Consider the following 24723-nt stretch of genomic DNA (forward strand, 5'->3'; position numbering starts at 1 on the left):
TTTGGTGATTGATAAAATGCTCCTCACAATATATTGATGTCTTATGAAGCGAATCAATCGGTTGTGCAAGAAAGTGAACATTGTTATAACATTATTTCCTTACTTTTACACACCATGCACCTCAACACTTGATGACTCTACTCATGGCATGTTAATAATTTAGCAAATGCAATTGATAATCTTTTTATGGTCTAATTTTGAGTATATTTTTGCTGTATATTTATTTCAGTATATTTCACAATCCTGGTACAGTATTTGGGTCACACACTTTCATTTAGAAATCCTGGCCAGGATATGCCTGGGCAATAAAAGGATTTATGGTCACCCTAAATTATATCTGATGCAAAATCTGAAAACTTAAGCTAAATCAGTTGCTAACCATTACATTAAAGAATTGTACCACCTATTCTCTGTTTTTGAACAGAAATATGCAAGTATACACAACACAAATAGTGCATTTGTATATAAGTGGTGGTCATATAATTAGAATATCAAAAAGTTTATTTATTTCACTAATTCCATTCAAAAAGTGAAACTTGTATGTTATATTCATTCATTACACACAGACTGATATATTTCAAATGTTTATTGCTTTTAATTTTGATGATTACAACTGACAACTAAGGAAAATCCCAAATCCCAAAAAATGGAAGCTGCTTCTCCATAAAGTTGGTCAGCAGCAGGAAGCATGAAGTGCTCTAAAACTTGGTGGTATATGGCTGTGTTGACCTAAGACCTCAGAAAACACAGTGGACCAACACCAGTAGATGACATGGCACCCCAAACCATCACTGACTGTGGAAACTTTACACTGGACCTCAAGCAACGTGGATTGTGTGCCTCTCCTCTCTTCCTCTTCCTTTAATCAGAGAACATAACTTTGGACCACTCAGCAGCAGTCCAGTCCTTTTTGAAGTGAGACACTTCTTATACATTCTGTTGTTCAAGAGTGGCTTGACACAAGGAATGAGACAGCTGAAATCCATGTCTTGCAAATGTCTGTGCATAGTGGTTCCTGAAGCACTGACTCCAGCTGCAGTCCACTCTTTGTGAATCTCCCCAACATTTTTGAATGGGTTTTGTTTCACAATCCTCTCCAGGGCCGCGGTTATCCCTATTGCTTGTACACTTTTTCTATCACATGTTTTCCTTCCCTTCATCTCTCTATTAATGTGCTTGGACACAGAGCTCTGTGAACAGCCAGCCTCTTTTGCAATGACCTTTTATGTCTTGCCCTCCTTGTGCAAGGTGTCAATGGCCGTCTTTTGGACAACTGTCAAGTCAGCAGTCTTCCCTATGATTGTGTAGCCTACAGAACTAGACTCAGAGACCATTTAAAGGCTTTGCAAGTGTTTTGAGTTAATTAGCTGATTAGAGTGTGGCACCAGGGTTCTTCAATATTGAACCTTTTCACAATATTCACATTTTCTGAGATACTGAATTTGGGATTTTCCTTAGTTGTCAGTTATAATCATCAAAGTTAAAATAAATACACATTTGAAATATATCAGTCTGTGTGTAATGAATGAATATAATGTACACTTTTTACTTTTTGAATGGAATTAGTGAAATAAATCAACTTTTTGATGATTTTAATCATATGACCAGGACCTGTACATTCATCCCCCACACAGATGATGTACTGACCCTTTACACAAAACAGGAAGACCTCAGGATGTTATTCCAGGGGTCTCTGGCCATCATCTTCCTCAAGGATTTCATGAGGATTATTTTAATGATGCGTGGCCATTTTGTTGTTGCCAAGGAGAATAATCCTTAGCTATTCTCCTATATTGACAGCCATCCATAAAACTGGTGATCATAAACTGCCACAAATTAAATAACTAAGTAGGACTTGCTTGTTTTGGCTCTCTCTCTTTCTGACAGACTTGACCCCTGCCTCATCCATGTAGAAGATAGTAGAACCAAGCTGTGGAGATTAATACTCAGAACACTGCATCAACAGCTGCTAATCTGTTATCTGGATTAGGAGTTACAACGGTTGTCAAATAACACAAAGAACGAGACAAACATTTTGGAAAACATTTTTTTGTTGAAAAAACAAAAAGGTTCTATCTACAGAAGTCTTTGGAACACAAAAACGTTGAAGCTCAATATCTCAAAACTACTGAGAACACAGATAGAACCTTATAATTCCAAGGGGACACTGGACTGCCAATTTAGCCTCTGATTGTGTTTCTGACACCGCATCTGCTGTTAAATGAAAACTTGAATTATTTATTCATAATATGTAAACGGTTTATCTGTATCCAATGTGAAAGATCTAGACCCTCAGGGAAACCAGTGTTTGGTCTCCAGTGATGTTTGATTGCTCTCATTAGACACAGATCTGGTTTGTTATAACACCAGATAATCAAGACTGAAGAAGTACAGAGAGGTATTTTATGAAACCTAGAATGATCTAGCAACATCTAACAAACGTTGAGGCAGTAGTAGTAAATATTACTATTCAAATTTTTAGAGATGGTCACTTTTTAAAAAAATCTATTTTATATATATATATTTTTATAATTTTTTTTTTTTACTGCAATTATTTACTGCATTTATTTGATTAAAATATAAAAAGCGGAAACATTGTGAAATATTTGTACAATTTGAAAGAAGTCTTTTCTATTCTATTATGTTTCACACACATGTATCCATGCATGCATACATTCCATAAGCTGGCTCTGGGCTACTGGGCCATATTGTTGAGTCCTCACTAGTTCATTGTCACTCACAGTCCTTAAAATTGAAAGTTCATGATCAAGAACAAAAGAACTCTGCTGATGCCGTGGCATATGCTGCTCAGAATATATTTTTCAGCCTGCGGACAAAAAAAGAGAACATGCAGTAAATCCCTGATGAAATCAAATGATGAAGAATCTAAATAAACTCCTAAATTTACAGTATGGACCTGCTGTTAATAATTAATATGCAGATATGTAATATGTAGAATTTTAGAAGTAATAAGTAGAAGTAAGAAAGGCTAATTAATAATTATAATAAACACTGAATCTAAACAGCTGTGAAGAAAAACAGATTTTTGCCTTTGATCCAGTTTTGACCATTTGATTCAGTATGACAGCCACATTTTTTTGTAACCACATGGCCAACATTAATGTTTTTGGTATCAGAGAGACAGGTAAAGCCCGCAGAGTATTCCCCTGGCCTGCTCAGTTCCTGTGTCAGTGCTATTTTGAAGGCATGAGAGGAATGATTTCCGATCCTGGACTTGGGGCTGCCGATCCACTTGCATTCCAGCATGGATCTGTCAGAATGCTGGACATATCTGATGGAACAAATAAAGCATGCTGGTTATTAATGCTGTCTTGCCGTGTCATTTAAAGATCAGACCACAATGAACAACTTCTGGAAAATCATACCTGGCTTTCTGGAGCTAGTTTTACTATTGACATGTATTAGGTATGTTAGGATGGATTAAAAACTGTTAACACAGGAGTTTTATCCCTCTCATTTCACCTACTACTTGTATTAAACCCTGCATTTTTATGAGGGATTTGCATAGCAGGTGGACCCCAGCACAACACAAGTTAGCAAATGAAACAGAGGTTTTAAAATTGCAGTTAATCCTTTTCAATGAAAACAACTGTGAAAGGATCAACAGCTTACAACAAATCAAAAACAGATAAAACTATGTTTTTTAATCTTGACATGGTATGCTTCATCTACAAAAAGAAAAAAGAAAAAAAGTGCATACATATGCATATACATATACATACATATAAGAAAAACCTGAACCTAAACCTGAAGAAGAACTGAACACCAATGATATTTGATAATAACTGAGCACCAAATATTAGAATGATTTCAGAAGGATCATGTGACACTGAAGACTATAGCAATGGCTTCTGAAAATTCAGCTTTGCCATCACAGGAATAAAATAGCTTTCCAAATATATTAAAACAGCATAAAAATGCATTTACACAACAATGTACTAAAAATTACAAACTTTTTCCTTATTTAAAAGTTTTGCATACAGACGACAACATTGTCAAAATGTTCCCCTTAACAAGGATTCACAAAAATTGCTAAAAAGCTGCATGCTAAACACTACGTGCATGTGCACATATGGACTACGCATGTGCATGACGTCACCATTTTCACAAATTCACTTTTTTTTGTTTACACAGACAATAACTGTATTGTTTACAAAAACTTGCACTTTAAAAATGATTTTCAATCATTTGCATTTTCAGAAATTTTTTCAGTTTTTAGTTGAAAATGGTGTGGTGTAAATTCCCCTATTGAGACCTCTTTCAAAACATGAAAAACCTCTTTACAAACCTTTACAAACTTTGGGCCGGCAGTTTATGTATATCCTACTGTATGTATATTAGTCCATGGGGCAGTAAATAATTTACTTACAGTCTTGTATTAAGCTAAGAAAGCAGTGCTCTCTTTACACACTCAACAGGAAGAGTGATTACTGAACACACATGCACTCATACACTTGGGTAAACGGGGAGCAGCTGTGATTTCACCTGTCCTATATAAGGTGATCTCTAATGCATTAAACAGAAGGCTACTCTGGTCTTCTCCAGTGTGACACACTGACCTACATTTAGATCTAATCCAACTGTTACATTCTGTCAAAAAGGAATTTACTGTTAGCAAATATGTCAAGTTCTCATCAAAGTGTGAATATTTAATCTAATAAAAATGTTCTCAAAAAAAAAAAAAAAAAAAAACATATATTAAATAACAGAAATCACTTTTCAAAATCTACAATGAATGAATCATTTAGACTACAATGCATATTTTCTGGGATTTGTGATATCACAAATATCGACCTGGTTGAGCTTCACTAGAGTATGCAATGAGTGTTATCACGATGTCAGAGACACATTAGCTTTCCTAGGGCAGACAAACTTAGAGTTGTTACAATCATCCGGGTTTAAATCGCACTCAAACTGATTTTGACGCAGTATTTACACTGAAGCTCGCAGGTGGCTATGGTAAGGAGCATGACATATATATATATATATATATATATATATATATATATATATATATATATATGTATGTATATACAGTATTTGTTTCTGTGTGTATGTATGTTTGAAAATTTGCTTTACCTGAGTCATTTACAAGCTGTATGTAATAAAGATCCATTGCTGGCAAACTAAATTAGTTTTCAATAGATTGTAAATTGAATTGATCCAACCTAGTCAATAACTCCCTGATTTTATTCAACCGAGAAGGGGTCCTACTGTAATAAACTGATAGAGCTGATAGTAACCAGATTTGAAGTGAAACAAGAGTTTTACTGAATAGACAAAAGTAAGTTTTCTAAATTCAGAATGTACAAGAAATATGTCTATGACTTGACTGTACAGCATGTTCTCGTCAATATGCACAATATGCACCATGCATATTGATTACAATTTTTTATCACTTCATCTACAGCGATATCATTGACTTGATTGCAAATAAATGCACAGACACTATTTAAACTGAACAGAGATGACATCACTGAATTCAATGATGAACTGCCCTTAACTGTCATTTTGCATTATTGAGACACTGTTTTCCAAATGAATATTGTTCAGTGCTTTGACGCGATGTATTTTGTTTAAAGCACTATATAAATAAAGGTGATTGATTGATTGATTGATTTATCATACGATTATGTTGAAATAAGTGTGCTTTTTAATTTGAGCATGTAATATGCCACAATAGGATTTTTTGGATAATTTTTAGGATAATTTCCTGCAAAGGATCAATAAAGTATCAACAAACATGGTCGTCATCCCGTGAAATAACTTAAAGTTGTCTCTGCACATTAAACTACACTATCAGTATAAACACACAATATGAGCTATGCATCCTCATTTGATGAATCCAACATTTTTTATAACAAAATTCTTAACAAAAGTTATGCTTTCAGTTTCAAAGAGAGATGCAACAATACAGTTAGGCCATGGTTAAATACATGCCTCATTTTTTAACCACCATTTTCGGTTTAGTTCTTTTCGGTATGGTTCTGAATGCTTGGCACATTAGAGTGTTTTTTGCAAACTGCCCTTTAAAATTTGATAAAAAAAAAAAAAAAAATTATAAAAGTAATACTGGTACACTTCTGTTAACTGGAGATCATGGAGTCATGGATTATCATATGTGAACTTCAAATTTATTTCAGAGAAGTAATGTTTTTCTTATTTTTATCCAAATTGGGATGGATTGGCGATTATTAAGTGCTATAAACACGTTACATCTGTTTCATTCATACAAGCCATCTCAGGTATTTTCATAATAATCAATCAAGTATATTTATAATTGATTGCTAATCGACAGCCTTTTTACAATATAGAATATATTTTCTTTCTCATTCTGTGATAAGAAGCCACATCAGATCAGAAAAGGAATTATTAATATTTCAATCATTCGACTGATGTTGTGGAGTAAAAACATGTTATGATGTTCTCTTTTTTTGAACAACAGGTTTGGAAACGCTTCTCATTACAAGTTATTACAAGAGATGTTTTGCTGTGTGTTCCTTTTTCAAATGCACATTAATAAGCGAGGAGGCGTTTCCTCATGTCAGAGCATAAAGTCGGGTACACAAACAGCCAGTTTGGAAAGAAATATTGGCATGGAAATTATTTAAAAAAAAAACAATAAAACACAATTCACAAGTGCATACTAAACTGTGGATGTCTTACCGAATGTTTAAATACTGAGTACTGTGACATCGCTAGTTTTAATGTATTGAATGCTTGTTAAAGCAGTTAACCTGAGCTTTGTTCATTCTGTATAGTGTATTCTCTCTCTCATTCTGGTGCTACAGCTGTCTGGCTACCCTCCATCTCTCACCCTGCTATTTCCAGGCAAAATCTCTTCTGTATGGTGTATCTGCTTTGTCTACAGTGTGTTTGCTGTGTAAGCAGTGCGCAGAGCCCTGAGGCCATTCAGAAGCATATGGGAGACAAAGTGGGAGGAGATGTGAAAGGCCAGATGTGAGGGGGGAGAGAGTTCAATGCATTTAGCTCTGAGGACCGAACACAGACAGCATGTATCACCTGGTCTGTTTGATGTGGTTGACGCATAGACCAAAGAGCGATATTTCTTTAAAGTTTCGACTAGCCACAGAAGACATTGAGGATACCGCCAAAGAAACTCAATCCACAGAGGAGGGAAGGGAGTGACAGATATGACTTCCTTCTTTATGTGAAAGAAAATCCCTTCTAGGTTTTTTCGCAGCCCATAGCACCTTTTAGTAGATAGTAAAAAATAAAAGACTCTTGTTCTTTTTGTTCCTTGCTTGCCTTGTTTTAGACTGGCACATTAGAGATCTTATATAACACTCTCCCTGCAACATATTTACATAGTTTCTGGGTTAAATAACAAGCACTAATATTCACTTATTGTCATCTAGAGTCCATTTAGAGCTGGCAATCCAGGAAGCCTTGGTAAACAAGTCCCACCTAGACAAAGTTGGGAAAGGATTGTGCAAATGTGTTAATGGACCTTAATTGGCTTTTGACAACAACTCCACCTTTAGCAAATGTCAGTTCTTCAGTTACAACTCATGTGTTTTGTAAACTCAAGTTAGATTGTAACTTGTAAGTCAACCGGTGGGTCATATGCAGATCCACTGAACTCTAATCTAATCTATTTGTTTTAAATTAAGCAATTAAAGTGGAACAATCAATGCATGTCAGAACTGCAAGCAGATCAAGAATCAAATTTTAATGCAAATGGCCTTTTTCATCTTGGTTCAGAAGTTGTTTTGCAGGATATTGCCATGCAAATAGAAATAATAATGCAATGTAAAAGAGCCCCAGGCATAGACACAAAATAGGCACATTCATTAGATTCAATTAGAGATGTTGAGATGAAAAAGCAGACAGAATTAAAAAGGAAAAAAAAAATCTGTTATCTACTTTTGTTTGCAAGGATTTTTGCACATTGTGTCTACGCTGCTCTCTGCACACTCACAGTGACGAAGGGGAATTTGTCACGTAAGCTGAATTATCCAAAGCAGGCCAAATGTAGGTGAGTATTTTTACCATGGGGATATTTTAGCCAGCTCTGCTTTATTTTTAGACAAAGCCATCTGAGCAGCAATCACATGCCGTTGACACAGTCACACACATTGTTCAGAAACACAAACGCTTTGTAACAAATCCACATGACATCGATGTCACCTTAAAAAGGACATTTACAGATTTAGAGTTCAATCTTTTTTTCGTTTTGCAAATTGACAAAATGAACCAGACATAATATTTCATACCCGGCATGAAACTGTATTTTACACTATTTTATAATTTTAACAGAAATTATAAATTAAGTGGTACCTTTCCTAAAAAGTGGTGTTCTTCATACTTTGTTCTTGTTAGTTTATTTGTGTGCAATATTTCACAAATGAGTCTTTATGAAATTCTGTAGAGAGAAAAATAAATTTGCATCTTAAATTGGCAACTATGCTGCTTCAGTTTTCTTTAGTAGACAAATGGATTTGAATCTCTTTTGTCTCTTACATGTGTGAGTGTCACACAGCCTTAGTATTATGTTGGAGTTCAAAGTCACCAGCTATCTGGCAAATAACCAAAGTCTCCTTTAGGCTTGTCAGTCCACTAGGCGTTCATCTTGGTAACATGACTCAACATGTAACAGTATCTACTTTTAAAACCCAGTTTTTGCTTGGCACTTAGTGATAGGTCATTTTGGATGCAATAATCAGAATTTGCAATTATTACTTGTAGAGTAATACGTTTTAGTCTGTCAGTGTGCAACTGTTGCACATTGTGCAGTTTTGTATATGCATGATGGAAATGGGTGAAAGTTTGTTGTAAGTGGATTAGGAAAGTTCATGGCTGTGTTTCAACAAAAACACTCTCTCTGAACGCACAGATGAGATTAATCTCTGCTGTAGAGTTACTGGAAGCAGCTGAGCATGGATTTGCACATCATGTTCCCTTTTTTAAAACGTGTTCAGAATAGCTTATGTTGCAACCTACTGCTCTGCGTAGTCATTCACACATGGACTATTTTCTCCTCTTTTTGTCAATCGGATTTCAGTGTCAGAAACCACAAAGGCCATATCATATACACCTGACTTACTTTAGTCTAGCAACAGCGTTCACAATAGACAAGTGTCGAGTGGTGTAAATATCAGGTCAAATGGTACTTTCGAAAGTACTCTCACATTATGAAGACTTCCCTTTGCGAACACGTGCAGAAAGCAAGCATGAAAAGCCAACCAATGTCACCAGACCACATTAACTTAGATCTTGCAAAGAAGACAGATTTTATTGTTTTCCTTGCATTGTAAAGACAGAGAAGTTACATCCACTCTGCAACAATGATTCATTTGATATTTAATTGTGCATCTCATTTCCACTATTTTTACATTTAGATTACCTTCTTTGTAAAAATCATTTTAGTTATAAAAATGTAAATATTTCAATATATTTCTATATATTAAAAAAATCCACTGACCGCAAATGTTTTGACCAGTAGTTCAACTCTCACTTAGAGTTAATATTAAACACTATTGGATGCCATAAATAAATATCATCTAATCATCCATGCAGAACTGTAACCTCCACAACACATACAGAAATTCTATGATTTATTTCTGTAAACAAATATAAACCACTGTCATCTAACTGTGCCAACTATACTCAATGTATTAATCAGCAAAGATCTTGAAGTAACCTTAGGCACCTGGATTTCACAATTTAGGTTAAAGATTGTTATTGATACTGGCGCTGTACACAGCAAACTAGGGCTGAAATAAAAACTGTCCAGCCCACATTGATCAGAGGATGTACCCTTTTTTTCTGTTTAAGATGACAAAAGAACAGATAGAAAAGATACAACAGGTTATGTGTAAGTAGGTCAATACATAGCTGTTGTGATGCATAACCTGTTACCAATGACCTCTTTCAACATTATGCTGTGTAAGTAGTGGCCCACTTTTAAGGACACTAGAGTTTGCTTGTCACATGTTAAGGAGACTAGGTTATGAAGAAAGAATGAAGTATGGAAGGTGTACAAAGAGAATGAGATAGGAAATGTGTGTTTTGAAAAGATTTTAGAGGTGACACCGTAAAATGTGCTGAAAGATTTCCTGGGTTTACATTTTTGCTTTTAAGCATAAAAAGCACACGTATAGCATCTTTTGTGGCTCTTTTTGATGTCTTGACACTAATTGAAATTTGTCTTTACATAGACAGGGCATCAAAACCACTTAAAATTAATGTTTCTGGTGACCAGTTGTAGAGCCTCACACATGACATGCTTGGAAAAAACTAAATGTGCTGGCCAAAAATGTTTCCACAACTTTTTACATTGATCCCTCGTTTTAGGTCAATCATGTTCATGTTTTAATAATTATTTAAATTGTGATGACTGGTAAATTTTTTCCAGGGTATCCGTTTTTGGGCTTTGTACTATATATAGCCATTGAAAACAGCATTGAAGCATGCTGAAACTGAACTAGCACTAGCTGAGTATTTGAATGCTTGAGCAACAAGCTCATTGGCTGATGATATTAAAATAACCGGTCAGCTGCTCCAAGTGAATAATGATGTCATTATGTCAGACTGAGTTTCCTGGCAGATTTTGTATAAAACACTTCTTTCTGGTCCTTGAATCTGATTGGCTGAGAACCTTTTTCCAGCAGTACAATATCTGGTGATAACAGAAGTCCAACCATTTCACTGTTTGTATAAATCCGTTTGCATTATTTCTCATCATTTTTTAAATAATACTGTTGTGTCATGGAATGTAGTTGTTTACATGAGAATGTAGTTGTTAAGACTTGAAATATGCTGTTTATTATTAGATATAATGTCTTTTTGAAAATTTTCTTTGACGTTTTTGGGTATGTGAGCTTCACGGCGTCAGCGGCAATTAAGTGCTCATGAACCCCCTGAGAGCAGCCTTACCTTTGCCAGATCTTCTAGAATTTGCAATAAACACAATACAGATTGTGTCAAAGCAACAGTACAGCATTAAATAGGAAAATAGTCTGTCAATAATGCAAAAATGCAGTTCATCATTCAATTTAGTGATGTCATCATCCAGGTCAGTTCAATTTCTATAGTATCTGTGCAATCAAGTCAATGATATTCCTGGAAATTAAGTGTCCCCAACAAAACAAGGCAGAGACGACAGTGGCAAGATACCAAAACGCCAACGGTGACAGAATGGAGGAAAAACCTTGGGAGACACCAGGCTCAGTCGGGGGTCAGTTCTCCTCTGATCAGACAAAACCAGCAGCTCAGTTCCAGGCTGCAGCAAAGTCAGATTGTGCAGAAGAATCATCTGTTTCCTGTGGTCTTGTCCTGGTGATTGTCTGAGACAAGGTTTACAAGGGATCTGTCTCTGGGGCTTTAGTTGTCCTGGTCTCCGATCTTCAGGGCTGTAGAGGTCCTGTCTAGGTGCCGATCCACCATCTGGGCTGGATACATATTGGATCTGGGTGACTACAGTGACCCTCTGACCTGAATACAGACTGGATCTGGTGACTACGGTGACCTCGGAATAAGAGAAAAACAAATTAATATTAGCGTAGATGCCATTCCTCTAACGATATAGCAAGTAAATCATGTGTTATTGGAAGTGCTCCTGGTTCTTGTTTTTATTTTTATTAATGCAGCCTAAAAATCTTTTAATGGATTCTGAATATTAGAAATATGTTAGTGTGTTATGTGTAAGCCAGGTTAAAGGGATGGTTCTTTAATCTAGATTTAAACTGCAAAAATGTGTCTGCCTCCCGAACAATGTTAGGTAGGTTACTCCAGAGTTTCACTAAATAGAAAAAGGATCTACCGCACGCAGTTTATTTTGATATTCGAGGTATTATCAAATTGCCAGAGTTTTGAGAACACAGCGGACGTGGAGGACTATAGTGGACTATATATGCAGTGAGAGTTCAAATACTGAGGTGCTAAACCATTCAGGGCTTTATAAGTAATAAACACGATTTTAAACTCTATATGATGTTTGATAGGGAGCCAGTGCAGTGTTGACAGAACAGGGCTAATATGGTCAGACTTCCTGGTAGTAAGAACTCTTGCTGCTGCATTTTAGACCAGCTGGAGCGTGCAGAACAGAATAAAGCATTACAATAATAGTTAATATAGTGGTTAAACACGAGATATAATTCATTTTGGGTAAATATAATGGGCATTCTTTGGTCTCATTAATCTATTATTTGTTACAGAACAAATAGTTTTGGCTAAGGGCAAAGTCTCATGACTTTATATTTTATATAACTTTAAAGGAAAATGCCAACGTTTTTCCATATTCCACTATGTTCATCCCTCAGTTTAGACGCGTTGATACTGTACATACCTCTCATGTCTGTAGCGCGCGGCACCACTGTGTGCTAGCATTTAGCTTAGCACCGTTAAATACCTTAGGATCCAAACAGGGATGAATTTAAGAGCTACCAAACACTTCCATATTTTCCTTATTTAAAGACGGTTACATGAGTACCAAATAAACAGTGTCAATTTCCTAAGCGGATAAAAATAAGGAAAATAATGTATGGCGGAAGAGCACTGAGTGATAATATCACTGCTCAAAGTCAAAGTGCTGCAAAGTGCTCTTCCACCATACATTGTAGTTCTTGCAGTTGCAAAGCATCTATTGAATGGAGCTGTATGTTTGTTTCAGTAGCGCTGGCTAATGTCCTCTGTAGGATCTGAGGGAACAGGTGTAGAAGTCATCTCTGCCTCATTGAAGCAACTGCCTGGACCACAGAAACAAACCCCATCTGCCCGTCAAGGAGATGAAATCAAATGTCTCCTATTTCAAAGGATTAAAATGCTCAGAAGGCACGCTTACTCACACAAAGGGGACTATGGGGAATTCTGGGGCATTATTTTAAAGATGACTCTTTAATGGGCACAGCTGTCTCTGTCTCCTCCTGATAAACCAGTGGAAGACATTTGTGAGAGGCATTTTGTCCTCATCACAGCTGTGCAGCTCCAGCATGCAGCACGATAGGCATTCCAGGAATTTAGAGGTTTTATTCTGGGGCCTTGAGTCAATCTCAATGACTTTTTCATTGGCCCGAAGACTTAGAAACAAAACATTTGTTATAATTCATCACTGGATGAGCTGCAAGAACATGACATCATGCATGCATTTACTGCAGCTATTTATCTGACATGTGATGAACCCTTTCAAGATAATAAATTAAATTAGCTGTTATGGTCAGGTTTCATTTTAAAGTCCACTGTATAATAATTTGGGCCACGTCAATTGTGAGATTAATTGCATTATAGATCTGTTAGTGCAACTTTGTCTTTGGTCCAACTTTGGTTCTGAAAAATATTCTTATTAGGGCTGGGCAGTATGATGGTATATATATAGTAAAATAAAGTGTCTGTTGTTAGAGATTTTGCTATATTGTTAATTCCGCGGTATGTAAAAATATCTTCGTAATATAATATTGCTTAAACGAAATACACCTTTAAATAATAAGGAAACATGCATGAATGAGAAAATACAGAGCGGGACACACGTGGTAGAGTTATTAAGTGCAATAAGCAGTGAAAAAGAACTCAATGTGCTGCTCGCACTGACTGACTGTGTGACGTTAGATGGAGCGGAATTTCCTTATATGGGTCCTAAGGGCACTTCTCCCGGAAGAGTGCGCGCTCCCGTAGAGCAGAGCACTTAGAGCACAGACATTCACTGATCAGAGCACGAGCGAAATGTCACAAAAGAAGTGTGTTTTTGGTTGCCAGGGCAAGACAACCCTGGAGACATGGGTGTTGTGAGAAATTATAATCTTTTATAGACAAACCAAGGGTTAAACAGGATAAGCAGAAGACACACGTAGCACCATCAGGAGACTAACAATACCGGACAGGGAATACGGGATAGACGACACTATAAATATAGGGGTAAATGAGGGGAATAGACAAGACACACCTGAACCAAATAAAAATAATCAAACGAGGAAGAAACTCGGCCACGGGGAGCACATGGGAGAAAACACAACAAAGGCTACGTTCACACTGCAGGGCTTAATGCTCAATTCCGATTTTTTTTGCAAGGTTGTTCACATTTCCAATTGAATGCGACCTTTTGTGATCTCCTGTGTGAACGTGAAATGACCCAGAAGTGACCCGCATGCGCAGAAGAGTACTCAACGGTCAACGACGTCACTCGTTGTTTGCGGAAGTAGCTAACGGCTCGGAGGCTTTTTATTTTTCACTGGCATTGGAGCCAGGATCGTCTGTAACCACGCTTGGCCATTTCGCTGGAAAAGTTTTCGTAAACCGCCCAGTTCCGATAAGAGCCCTCGAGTTTGGCCTGAATAGAGCTGTCACCCCAAATATTAATTAAATCTGTGACCTCACTTCCCTTCCATTGACTGGTCTCAGCAGCATCGTCCGCCATGGTTGTTGTTTATCTTCTCGTTCCCGCCTACTTCAACGCAGAATTATGACGTTTGTAGCGTATCAATGATATACAGGTCGGATACATGTGGCCTGGCCGTTCAGACGGAGGTCGCATTTCAAAAGATCGGATACGTATCGGATTCAGGACCACATACCCAAGTGGCCTGGGTCACATTTGAATAGATCGGATCTGTGTCGTTCAGACTGTCATGAAAAGATCAGATACAGGTCGCATAGGGGCAAAAAAATCGGAATTGGGTCGTTTCAGCCTACAGTGTGAACGTAGCCAAAACCGTCCATTTTCCTGACTTTTTAAATGAAAATTATTTGTCATCACAAAATGTGTTAAATGTACAACAAGTTGCATGTTAATGCATTTTTTTTTATAAATAAACAGCACAGAAATCTGTATCATTGACTGAAATGTATATTAACTTTTAAAATGCATGTAAACATATTTCAAGCAGCAAAGTATTATATTATTAAATGTATTTACTGTCCACTTTACCTATAAATCCCTAAGACAGTGTTACTGGGATGCCCCATTTCTAAAAATACACTGTATTTTGGTCACATCATGTGATCAGTAGAATTCTGGAATAGACTGGTGAAGGCTGATGGAATCCTAGTGCTCTGATCACTTCTTTTTTACATGCAGGTTACAGACAGGTTTAGTTAATGCGATAAAGGGCTTTTTTTAGTACACTTATATCTGTTTAAAGGACAGACTGGTCTATGTTTAGTAAGTCATTGACTTGTGATTTCTATCTTTAGCTCGTTCAGTTTCCAAATGCAGGAACATTCCATCCCGAAATACTTGTTCATGTCCCAAGTGTACACTACGTCTGTTTATTTTCGCTTCAAAGCGTGAAACCATATGGTCAGTGTTCATAAGCTGCCCTGAGGAAAACTGTCTTTTTGAAGCAGCTTGCATTTTTTCTGCATGCTCCCTGTAAAGAAGAAAGCTTTTTTTGTTGATGTTTCTTGATGTTTTATTTGTTTGTCTGGTGCAAGCCCATCCAACTTTTAAAATAAAACTGTGATAACACATATCACAACAACAAAAGATTTGGTATTACACAAATATTCCCATTCTCTGTGAGTTTTGCAGATCTAGTTGCATTTTGCTGATCTGAGAAGAAGCTCTGCATGATCTGTAGAAAACATTTGAGCTCTACTGGAGGTGGTGCTGTGGTTTAGATGAGTTTGAAGGGGAAGCCCATCAAACTAATTGCAGACAGAGCTGAAGCTTTCATATCGCATTTTTGATGCTGACATACACAAATGTCAGCTGAACTACTTTTTCAATATATGAGCAATATCCAGAAACCTCACAAACCCTGATATATATCAAGAAGGAGCTTTGTCTATGAATAACTACACTGTTCACAGCAATAAATTACCAAGCGGTGCAAATAACAGATACAAAAGTTAGTGATACCTGCCAAAGCTCTGCAGGCCATGTATGGTTTGAGGTCAGGTTGAGGACAGGGAAGCATAACAGCGTAGGATCTAGATTGCTAATACAGAAGTTGCTGGTTAAATCCCACATTGCACTTATCCTCAAATTACTCCAGGGAGGCCGTCCATGCTATTAGTGTCAGTCACTTGGGATAAAAGCACATGCTAATAGCTAACTTATAAATGTTACACAGTTTCAATTAATGGTAAACAGTTGCTTATTTAGCAAATGGTCATTTTAGCAATAAAACAAAATAATTTAATTAATCTCGCTCTCAGAAAAAATCTTACAAAGCTGTCAGTGGGTCAGTATAGGGTAAAAGCTAACAGGTACATCACCGGTACCTTATTTAACCCAAATTTTTCTGAGAGTATACTTCTCTATGACAATAAGTTGTTCCCCAATAACTATTATTATAAAATACGATTATATTATATTTTCTTTTATAATCTGTTAATACAATTTATTATATAATCTAAAAAAAAAGAAGTCTACATTAGCAAATTTAAGGTGACAGGGATCAGATTTATAATTTTTACTATAAGTAGTGACACACTTCTTGTCCTTACGAAAGGGGGTTGGATGGGGTGAAAGTAGGAGAGGACTGACTGGCCTTGTTGTCAAACTACAAGGACCTTATGGCTCAGACAGGCTCTTACTTAGTAAAAAGTAAGGCCTTTGCTCTTATTAACAAAGATTTAATTTCATTAAGTGCAGCAGATGCTTAGATGGCAGTGTACTCCACAAGCTCTTTTAAAAAGTTCTGCTGTGACCAACAGATGTCTGTGCCAGCAGCATAGCAAATATCATATGTCCTGTCATATGTCCTGATTCCACTGGGTCATCAAAGGGCACCTTTTTTGCATGCACATAGTTCTCAGTTTTATTTTGTTTACCATATTCTGTTCTAAAGCTAATTAGGTATAGGGTATATTTTGTGCTTTTAACACTTCTAGAAAGAAAAAATAAATCCTGCTTGACTGCATCTACAAAATAAAGCACTAGTTTTAGCTACTACATCCTTCTAGATTTGAGTAAAGAGCTACAAATCATTACAAATAACCCCACCACAGAAATGTTTGTAAACACCAACTACAAGGTGACCTTTAGCTGCCTTGCTTGCAAATGTAAAAGATATATACATAGATACAGGACAAACATTTCAAGAGAGTTTGCTGAACTTTAGTTTATCAGCCTGATAGATAATATCTCACCGCTACATCTCTCCACTCTTGATGTACAGTGATATTAAAAATAAATGTTTACTAAGCACCAAATCGCCATACTAAAATGATTTCTGAAGAATCATGTTACACTGAAGACTGGAGTAATGTTTTAGAAAATTCTGCTTTGCCATCACAAGAAACAAAAGTACATTTAAAACATATTCAAATAGCTATTTTCAAATATTTCAAATTATTACTGTTTTACTTTATTTTAGACGGATTTATGAATAAACAGTTCGGTATATTAAAATTTATATGCCGTTTCAAATTAATAATAATAAATAAATTTAGTTAACTCCACAATAATTAAATCCACTTCACCAGGTAATTAGTCTTCTGCAGAAATGCGATAGAAATATATAGAGCTACCAAAAAAAAAAAAGAAGTTCACAGATACAGTTCTAAAGATGGTTGCATGCTTGTTTCTCTGTAGCATAAGGTCTATAAGAGACTTATTTTTTAAACATCTTATAAACAAAAAAATCGTACCAACCCCAGACTTTTGAATGGTAATGTTACTCGTTTAAGGAGTCATGTTTCAGAGTTAAAATCATATGATAAGTTAATTTTAACTCTGGGTTAAGGGAGGAAACCAAACTATTAATAATTAGTTGTTTCAGGCCCAATTCCAATTCTATTTAACACCCCTTCCCCTAGCCCTCCTCGGTGTCTATGGTTATCGCCCTGATCAGACATGAAAATATGTTGTAACGTTATCGTGCTGTCTGTAATGATATGACGTTAGCAAACTTTAGAGATTTTTTTTGCAAACATTTGAGTAACATCACTGTAAATATGAACCCACGATTGAATGCAACATAAAACAAATGATTACTTTTTAGATTTGCTTACATTTATGTGTCTTTTTGTTCGCTCGGGCAGCCATGTTGCCGCTGAAGCCAGTCTACGCTGAGATAATTCATACCCCTTCGTTTGAAGTGTGGTCCAGAAAAAATCTCATTTGAAGGGCTATCTGGCCCTTCCCCTTACCCCTACCCCTCCAATCAAAAGAGAATCGAGACACTGTAAAGGGGAAGGGCTAATAGAATGTATTATTATTTCTGATGACTATTAAAAGAAAATAAGCATGTTGTACTCTTGTCGAGTCAAGAAAAGTGAATGTTGTAATCTGACTTCAGCATTATCACTGCACAACTGACTCATCTTCTCATCTTTGTGTTTTGATCTTACTCTAGGTGAAAAGAAAATCCCCTAAAACTAACTGCTTATATACTTATCTTTGTGATAAACTATTTTGATTTTGCGTTCGTTTTTATTCTATTTTATTTTATGCTACTTGGATTAATTTAGTATATAAGCTGAATTTGTATTTTATGTTTAACTGACACTGGCATATAAATGTATTGTAACATGGATGTTTCCACTGATGTTTAGGTGAAGGTCATGAGTCAGTTAATGCCAGCTACAAATTTGTTTTCTATACTTAGTCAACAAGTCTGTGTGGTCTAACCAAAACCTTTACACATCAATGAGTCATCAGCCAAGACAGTCACCCGCACCACCAGCCATGATCATGTACAGTATGACAGTCAAGTCTTACAGCATGCAGACAGTCTTTCTTTGTGCTACAGGATCACTGAACTGAATAACACTGAACTGGTAGAAGTTTGAGGGTTGTGCTGCTCTTATACTGCTAACACATTTCACTCTGATGAGTTACCATAAAGTCCCGAAAGTCCATCTCTCCCAGGTGCCGCCAGCTGATCTGCTCTTGCTTTTGCAAATGTCTATGTGATTATGCACTATTAGTGACACACAATAGTATTTGAAGGATGACCAGCATTCTCGATACAACAGCTTATGCATTGAATTAAAATAAGGACACTATTGTCTACTGCTTTATTGTTGAAGTGATTTTACTTCATAACTAACTTGCAACATTCACACTGTTATTGAACTAAACTGAGTCAACAATGAAATTATTATTGTCTTTTTATTGCTTTATGGATGAAATGGTATTTGCTTCATAACTGAAGAACTTAATAACATTAATATTGTTCTTTTCTTGTTTATTTATAATAACTGCTGTATTATCTGTAGGCTATAAAGCACTGAGTGGGGCCAAGACAGGACAATACACAAAAACAAGACTCAAAACGACACAGACAATTGAAGACAAAATTAGAACAAAGCAAAAGAAAACCAAAGCTATAATCCAAGAGTAAGAACAAAACTCAATCCAAAACTGGAATCACTTCAGCAAGAATAAATGAAAATTTAAAACGAATGAGAAACAAAACTAGATTAGAATACACAAAAATATTTCCTTTTCTTTTAAACTAGACAAAGCTAAAGACCAAAAAGAATATAAACAACTAGATAAGAGATCAAAATAATGATCACGCTCAAAGGGATAAATTCTAGACCAAGAGACGGGTAAACACCAAAAACGAACCAGCAGAGACACAATGAAAGAAACCCCAATATATAGGAAAGTACACATGAGGATCAGGTGAAAACAATCAAGCAGACAAGGGCTAAACAAGGGGGCGTGACCAGGGGTAACAAGGAGGTGGGACAAGGGGAGCACGTGGCAGACACAAACAAAGACAGAACCATGTGCTTAGACACAAAACAAACAAAGAAACATGGAACAGAGACAAGATGGACAGGGCTGTCAGGGCACGATCCTGACAACGTTTTAATCCATGTATCTATCTTTCTATGTATTCTAATTTATTGGTTACTTTCTGTTAAATATGAACATAAATCCCTTGTTTTAATGGAAAGGCTGATTGACAGATAATAGGTATTCCTTACAGGACACATTAGGATGGATTCGTGTTTACTCTAATAATTTTCATGCATTTTGACAACCACAAATATGGTTTGAGTTACCTAACCACAAAACACTAGTGCGGTCGACTAGGGGCACCAGACACCTTAATTGTTTTACAGAGAACCTGTGAAAAAATCTGTTGTTTGTTGCACATATAACTGATGAGCTTTTATCCAGTTAGTGACATACTATATGCTAGTGAGTAATACAATGGACTTTTTAATAGAGCAGCTTATAGGCCCTTAATGACATGTTGGCACATGTTGGCAGGCTTGACCTGTCCTGAGAGCTGACAGATCAGTGGTCAAAGTCAGTGCAAAGTTAATAAGTATAGGTTGAGGTTAAGTTTAGAGTTGATCTAAAGATTTGGTCAATCTGCCCCTTAAACACCTCATGCCATAAAAAGCTAATGCATGTATTAGCCTTTTTAGCCAGAGGGGTTATTTGAGCTGACCTTGTAGATGTCTAAAAAAAAAAAAAAGAGTGAAGACATATTTAAAGAAAAAGAACATTTTTGTAATGATCAAAGAATAAGATAAGAAAAACTCTGTTTCCTTGAAAAGAGCACTTTTGTTCTAAAGAACATGACAGAATGACTCAGAGACGCTAAACCTGCATGTAAATGAAAGGGTTTAGTGTGTGTATGCTGAGGAAGGATGGGGTCTTTTCTGTGACAGGGTTCCCCTTACCATTTTGGTTTCCTGTGTGTAAACGAGCAGATTTCTCTACCACACAGTAGATTTTCCAGGAAATTGCAGACCTGTTAAATTCTCGTTTCTCACTGTGATCAGAAATGGCCCTGAGCTGAGAAACGAATCCACTACGGCTTGGGAAACCATGCAGCAATCAATATCTATTAGGGAATGGAGTGCAGATATTATCATCCCATTTGCCTGTAACAGTAAATGGCTATAGGCCATGTTTTGTGACCTAATACAAGAACAAGATTAATGCAGTCATTATCATTTGATATTTCTTTAATTTACAGAATGCAAATAAATGTATTCACATGATCCAGTTTGATGATCTTAGCAGATATGAATACGGGAACAGTCATTAAAATATCATAAATAAAGCTTAAAATGTCTTTTGTTTATAAGCAAAATCTATTTTTACCACTGTTCAAATTTATAATCATTCAGATTTACAAAATCTAAGAAAATGGTGGTAAGTAGACAATAATTATTGTGCATCCAGAAGGTTTGTCCTTCAACACTTTCCTCAGAAACAAAGCATGCTATTTTTATTTTTACACATATTGACGTTACTGTAGGTGTATCTGCATCACGGGAAGTACATGATGTGCTTTTACTTTCTGATTTTATTTTATACAGTCTTAAAAATAAAGGTGCTTAAAAGGTTCCTCACAGCGATGCCATAGAGGAACGATTTTTGGTTCCACAAAGAACCATTCAGTCAAAGGCACATTTATTTTTAAGAGTATACAGTATGCGTTTTGCAGATTATTTACATGTACAGAACTGACTGTTTTGGTCAAAATCACATTATAGTTACTTTAGGTCATACATTGCGTCATTATCTGTTGTAAATATAAGGGATTACTGATGCAAATGTTATGATGTTTACCAATGACTCAGATCATAGTTTCCTTATAGACAATACAATGCACTCTACTGGCTCCATAGTGACAAATCCCAACTCTGGGACAAATGTCCCTCACAATAACTCATCCATTTCTATGGATTTACATTCATTGCAATGGCTGTAGTGATAAAGTGTATGCATATAAGGTAGCTGTAGAGACACTGCTGTCCTCTCCTAAACAAAATTCAGTAAACAAAGGACAGTGTGGTTGTTGACTCTGAGTCATCATTGCTCCTACACAGGATAGAGGGTGGGGAAAGTACTCATCTTAGGGGATTCAGATGTCTATAACCTGTTGACCAAGCAGGGATCAAGTTGACATCTTTTCATTTACTCATGCAGAATTAAATCTATATAAAGCAGGGGGCTTTATAAGGGGTTGGTGGATATAGAGATGGACCAAAGCCATTAAAATAATCATTGTTAATGTACATTACTGAGTAATTATACTTAATGCAATAAGACCAAATAAAAACTACATACTGCCTCGCAAACACAAATCATTTATGAGAGAAAAGTCCAATATAAACAAACAAAAAAGTATAAATCCCACACTCTACTTAAACTTGCATGATAATGAATTTTTTTTAGCAACATTTCCGTCAAGCCTTAGCAAAGTAATTTGACTGAAACTTTGTCAAAAAAAAAAAAAAAAAGTATGGTGTGAGGAATTTATACATATTTTCAAATAAATGCCATAAAACGTTTACCTAAATTTAATATTTATTTTTAATGAATGCATATTCTCAATTTGTCACAAACAGGACAGGACCTTCCGCAGACCCCCTATAGTGTGGGACTCTTAAATATTAAAGGAAATAGATTTGTGTTTATATTTAGAAGCATATTTAAAATATTGTACTGGTATATTTGTGTATTACTGGCCCCATCAGCCCAGCCTTCCCACAAGCTGTCCCAGAAGAGCTGCTTTATAGCAGCACTGCCCAGCAATTTTAACAAATTAAATAAGAGAGAGAGAAGGGAAGTTATTGACTTAGACATTAAGAGGAAGCATGTGAATTGCTGGAAATTAGCTTTTTATTGCAACATGTATATAGCCTTTTATTGCAATATATATATATATATATATATATATATATATATATATATATATATATATATATATATATATATATATATATATATATATATATATTAGTATAAGATTTTGCACTGCATCTTAATAATTTGCATACTATTTTTCCCTCTCTGAAAGAACTTGAAGACTACCACAATTTTTCTAAGAGGTAAAATCTTGCATTGGAATGAAATTTTTACAGCAGCATAAAAAAAGGCTGAACATCATAAATGAGCACTGTAGCACTGATATGATTTTTTTGTCACCAAAGTTGTGAGATGACTTGTGCTTTAGCAATGCTTGCGGCACCTGGCGATCATATGTGGGCTGAGATGTGTTTGGGCATGTGGTGCTTACAAAGACAACAGCAGCTTATCTCCAGTTTACAGCAGATGAATCATATATGACTCATTTTGACTCATACTGAGAGTGTCTGTCTATCACCCTCTACTGAGTGTAGAGGGAAGCAGCATATGAGTTAATACCAAACAAAGCAATTATTTAAACTTGAATTTCTCTCTTATCGTCAATATGTGATGTTGTTCTCTCTCTCAGCAACTCTATCATAAACTTAAACTACAGTATTATCTTGAAAGGTGAATGCATTGAATATTCACTGCATGAAATATGGGAAAGTGGTGCCATCTTGTGAAACTCCTGTCATGTGCAACTCTGCAAAAATAAAAATAAAACACTAGGACATGATTTCTAAGTATGCATTTGAATTATGGATGAGAGTGGTTTCCAAATGAGCAGGTCTTCAAGGACATTAGGAGTTTTAGCTGTGTCGAATAATTTAAATGGAAGGCAGTCACTGTACAGATGAAGATGAAGCCTTCCCATTTATGTGGGGTTCTTCCTGAAGGTTAGCGTATCAGTTTGTCATCCACATGCTTTCCCAGCAGTCCCCATTTAAAACCCTGCCCACAGTCTGAAATGCCTGGATGTTCACTCAGCTTCCCGTTTCCTGGCAACAAGCATCCCAGTTCTGAGCCTCCACCTTTCTGCCTCCAGGAATTTTTTATTCTTCTATTACATGATAAAATATGCTGTTGTGCATTCTTTTACTAATTACAAATATTTATCCTTTTTAGTTTTACAAAACAATATTTTACCAAAATGTTTTTGAATTGCCACTTAGGTTACTAGGTCTAGGACTTTTACTTGATTATGTCAATAGTTTTAGACATTCATCCAGACTGTCAAGTATGTAAAGACAACAGAACAAACCAAAACTATACAGTGAACAAAAAATCCGTCATAAAAACCTGTCCTACTATTGCAAAATGCATGAAAGAGGTGAATATCTGATGCCATGCATGATATGCATTTACAAGGCAATTAAAAGATCTATGAGAAAGTGTTTCAGAATATCCAGTGGGGTGATAGAAATGTTTCTGCTTCCCTTCATAGAAATACTATAATAAAAAAAAGTGTAAATGGAAATATGCTATAGGAGCGGTATGTCATAATTAAATTAATCATTCAGCTCTAAGGCTGTATGTGGTTATTGGGTATTTAAGCACTACATTCACGTCGAAGTGAAAGTGACTTTCGATTGTCTTCGATTGCTCCCATCTCTCCATATCATTCCTGTCTGTTCCTTTTCCACTATTTCTATCTTAAATCTTTCATCAATTCCCCACGCTCCTGATCCATAGTAAGCTTTGACATCAGACCAACTGCAAAACTCTGTATCAGGCATCAGGCATACTATGATAGGACAGTTAACCAAAGCAGTACAGCTACCTGCCGAAGTGGCCATAGTAAAGGTAAAAGGTCACGCAACAGGTGAGGAAGAACAGGCTGTAGGAAACAGGAGAGCTGATGAAGTTGCAAAAGAAGCAGCCAAAGCCCAGATAAAATCACCATTTAATATGGGTGACAAAACACAGGTAGCTATGACTATGCATGTGACTAATGTTCCTGACATTGACATTAAAATTTTGCAGAGTCAACCTACACAAGTTGATTTAGAGCACTGGAGTAAACATAACTGTGCTCCAGACAAAGATGGGCTCTTAAGAGATGAGAAAGGAAGAATAGCCTTACCAAAATTAGGACTAATAGTCCTTATTAGACATTACCATGGACTGTCACATAAAAGTTGTGCAAAAGTAGTACAAGTTATTAATCAATTGTATTGCATTGCAGATGT

General features: G+C 36.1%; 1 long non-coding RNA gene across 1 annotated transcript; it reads right to left on the minus strand.

Moving 5' to 3' along the window:
• Positions 1 to 7694: 7694 nt before the first annotated feature.
• Positions 7695 to 18008, minus strand: LOC128018514 (uncharacterized). Its single transcript, XR_008184897.1, has 2 exons — positions 17935 to 18008; positions 7695 to 11512 (listed from the first exon to the last, which is right to left on the minus strand). It is a non-coding gene; the product is annotated as an uncharacterized LOC128018514 (long non-coding RNA).
• Between the last annotated feature and the right edge of the window lie 6715 nt (positions 18009 to 24723).

This window comes from Carassius gibelio, chromosome A8, assembly GCF_023724105.1.
Source record: "Carassius gibelio isolate Cgi1373 ecotype wild population from Czech Republic chromosome A8, carGib1.2-hapl.c, whole genome shotgun sequence".
Taxonomy (NCBI): domain Eukaryota; kingdom Metazoa; phylum Chordata; class Actinopteri; order Cypriniformes; family Cyprinidae; genus Carassius; species Carassius gibelio.